Source organism: Papaver somniferum, chromosome 8 (assembly GCF_003573695.1).
Source record: "Papaver somniferum cultivar HN1 chromosome 8, ASM357369v1, whole genome shotgun sequence".
NCBI lineage: Eukaryota > Viridiplantae > Streptophyta > Magnoliopsida > Ranunculales > Papaveraceae > Papaver > Papaver somniferum.
In genome coordinates this window covers 56,873,847-56,877,926 of record NC_039365.1, presented here as the reverse complement: position 1 = coordinate 56,877,926, position 4,080 = coordinate 56,873,847, and the positions used below count along the sequence as shown (strand labels likewise).

Below are 4,080 nucleotides of genomic sequence, written 5' to 3'. Positions count from 1 at the left end.
TGAGGGGAGGTGTTAAGCATACAACAAAGAGTCTTCCTCAAGACTCTCAGCTCAGTTAGTCAGTCAGCCAGCACTAATCTATAGGCTATTTAGTCGTTCCTTTTGTTAGCTATAAACTCGTTCTCAAAGTCAGTAACAGTATTTTGTTTTATCAACAACTCTGTAACCATATCTTTTCATATAAATAAGAGTTCAATCTCCACAAGATTTCTGTGGAAGATATTCTACCAAATATCATGTTCTAAGTCTTCCCGCTGAAATTCATTCATTTCCCCACACCCCAAAAATAAATAAATAAATAAATAAAAGCGATTGTGAGTAAACTGGAAGAGTCATAGAGAAACCGCTTGTACCCAATTAACTGGTATAGTTCGAGGATTTGATTAGTTTTAATGGCGTCTCAAAAAACCCTAACTGACTACGAAAGGAGAAGGCTTGAGAATATAAAGCGCAACCAAGAGATGATGTCTTCTTTCAAGATTCAGTCTGTAGCTAACCAATTTCATTCTTCTACATCAAAACGTCAAAGGTAAATTAACTATCTCTACTCGCTTTCATGGATTTTTATTTTTCTCACTAGTTGTTTTTGTTTTTAACAGAACAGAAACCAAAACTTATAAAACGAATCGAGGAAAACAACCGAAATCGGAAGCCCCAATTGTAATGAGACGCTCCCTACGTGCTCGAGGCATACCTCCTGAGAACAAAATTGGACTAGAAGAAGAAGAAAATGTCACTAATCCCACTGAATCTGAATATCTTCTCCCAAGAAATTGGGTCCTGTTCCTATGCTAGATGCGTATAACGGTAATGGTTCCCTTGATAACCAGATGAAGCATCAGAAACATCTCATCGATACCATCAAGAGTTTATCCGAAACCAATTTGATGAGCTGCTCAATTCATGATGATGCCTCTGTCATTGGCTCTTCTCTAGATCTGGAATCTTTGATATTAAAACCAGAGAATGTTGCCAGAGTTTTACCGAAGAATATTCTGAATTTATGTTTCTTTCCTTGTAAGAATAGAAGTATCGTTGTTGCTGGAAATAAGGCTGGGAGTCTTGCTTTATGGGATATGGATGCCGACCTTAAAGAAGATAAAGAAGAACAGATTGGAAATTATGATGGTATTTATCTCTATGATCCCCATACTGCTCCTATATCAGGAATTGTGATTCAACCGTTTTCTTTATCTAAGGTATGGCCTCCCCCGGATTAATTTGATCATTTACAATCTTTGAATTTTTCTGCATTCTTTACTTTCCATTCTCAGTAGTACTTGATTTGAAGGCTACTTAAACAAGATAATATAAGTAGCAATGCTTCCAAAAAAAAATAAAAAAATAAAGTAGCAAAATGTTGACTCTTTAGGAAAAAGAAAATAAAGAAAGAAAGGGACTATGGCAATCAAAGAGGAGAGTAGATTTTCTTGTATGTGATAGCACGGCATAAGAAGGATTTCTTAGTGAACTACTAGAAACATGGCTAATAAGTTTTAGAAAGTACATTTAAAGTTCTTATCATTTTTGTATTTTGATCATTTGTAGTTCACTTAAATGACAAGAACTGTCACAAGTATGCTGCTCATAAGCATCTGTTTCGATAAATTTACTGATTACTTGTATATCACAGGTATATACAAGTTCTTATGATGGATGCATTCGTTTGATGGATGTAGAGAAGGAGGCCTTTGATATGCTATATTCCAGTGATGATGCCATCTTTTGTCTTTCTCCCCACCCAAATGAGGCAAAGTCTGTGTATTTTGGTGAGGCTCAGGGTATGATAAATGTTTGGGATGAAAGAGCAGGAAAATCGTCAAGCTCATGTATACTGCATGACCAACGGATCAACACCATAGATTTCCACCCGGAAAACACAAATTGTATGGCTACAAGTTCCTCGGATGGTACTGCTTGCATATGGGATTTGAGAAACATTACTGCAAATCGACCTGAATCCTTAAAGATGGTAGACCATAAAAAAGCTGTTCATTCTGCTTACTTTTCACCCAGTGGAAATTGTCTTGCAACCACAAGGTCTGTTGTAATTGTTTGGCTCGTAATAGTGTCTTTTAATTGTAAAACAAACAGCTAAAAGTTGAGTTCTTAATTTTTCGTTTTTGACATGTTGATATAGTGCTAACGACAAAGTTGGATTAATAAGGGGAACGAATTTCATGGACATATCTATGGTTCAACATAATAATCAAGTCGGCAGATGGATTCCCTCTTTCAGGTATCAGTTCTCATGACAAATCATTCATAATAACAATAATGCCAAGAAAATATTCTGCAATTTCAGTTAGTATGTTCTCCCACAAAGTGCTTATGGGACCTTCTAACAAATTTGCCCGATATTATATCAATTTTTTGGTATTGCAAATGGTACATAGGTTGGATTGAATATAATGTGTGACATGAAAGCAGAAACACAGAGCTTCTTTCTTATTCACTTCATTGCTTAGGTGCATGAGATATGCTTTGTTTGTGTTATGTATCATTCACATCACTGGTTGTTTTAGTAAATAGGTCATTCAGACCAATAGATACATGCCTCCAGAGTCTAGATACACATTAAGATCTATATCACCTCTCTTGCGTAGTAATTATTGCTCGATGACTTTAAGAATAAATGAATTGTGTTTGACAATGTTTTTTTCAACTGCAGAGCAATTTGGGGCTGGAATGATTCTTATCTCTTCATTGGTAATATGAAAAGAGGAGTTGATGTCATATCCACAGCTTACAGAAAAATGGTGACCTTAGAAAGCCCTTAGCAACTGCAGTGGTGCGATCAAAACCAAAGATCAAAGATCAAAAAAAAGACCAAAATTTGGGTTTAGTCCATGTTGTGACGCAACGGTACATGATTAAAATTTCATCAGGCGGACTTTAAAAGTCCGCCCCATTTTTTTTTTTGTAAAATTTCATAAGGCGGACTTTAAAAGTCCGCCCCATTTTTTATAAATTTCATTAGGCGGACTTTAAAAGTCCGCCCCATTAAAATTTCATCAGGCGGACTTTAAAAGTCCGCCCCATTCTTTGCAACTTTCATCGGGCGGACTTTAAAAGTCCGCCTCATTCTTTTTTTTTTTTATTTAATTAAAATTTCATCGTGCGTAATTTAAATCTCCGCCCGTTAACAAGCGTACTTTAAATTTACGCCCAGCAACAAGCGTACTTTAAATTTACGCCCGACTATATTAGAATTTGGGATTTGGTCGCGACCATATTTGGTCTGGAATTTGATTTATTTTTGGTTATACTCGCCCACTGTGGATGCTCTTACATGTCTGCAATTCCATGTCGATTTTCTGCTCACCCTTACAAGGTTGGAATGTTGGCCGGTGCTACCGCAGGTGGCCAGATTTATACATGGGTTTCTCAGCAACATTAATGGTAACCATATTCATCTTTTCATCTCAATCAACAGAATTGTGTTGTCCACTCCTTTCTGTTTTTCATATTCTATATACAATTTTTTAATGTATTGCCTTCTAGTCTTGGGCTTTGCTTTAAAAAAAAAAGAAGAAAAAGAGCCGATGGTTTTAATTTTTATTTTTATTTTTGCTTTCTTTGAAACTCCATCAATCTACAGTAAAACTTTGATAAATTAATAATTTTGGAAATGTCAAATTCTAACAATTTAGCGAAGTATTTATTTATCGATAAATTAATAAGTTATTAATATATCGAAACATACCAAATATCTAGATTTGTTTTCAATTCAAATAACTTTCTACTTCCTTCGTCTCTAATATAAAGGCGGAGAAGTAAAATTCTTTAGTCTCAATAGATAGGCATAAAACCAATTTCAATGTGGTTTCTTGCATATTTATCCTTATTAAAGAGTATGACATTAAAAAGCTTAGTTAATGTCTTTGGTAATTCCCAAGAAGAAATATACTATTTTAATATTTTAGTGGGATAAAAACTCTTATTTTATTGAATTTTTTCCATGTTTCCTAGACAAATATATTGGAATTGATGAGGGTAAATCAGACAACATTAGAAAAATTTATAAAAACAAAACTTTTTCTTATTATAAGAGAATTCTACTTCTCCGCCTATATACAG

General features: G+C 34.7%; 1 pseudogene; it reads left to right on the top strand.

Annotated features, from left to right (window-relative positions):
- Positions 1-203: 203 nt before the first annotated feature.
- Positions 204-3,639, top strand: LOC113301971 (annotated as a pseudogene).
- Positions 3,640-4,080: the final 441 nt, after the last annotated feature.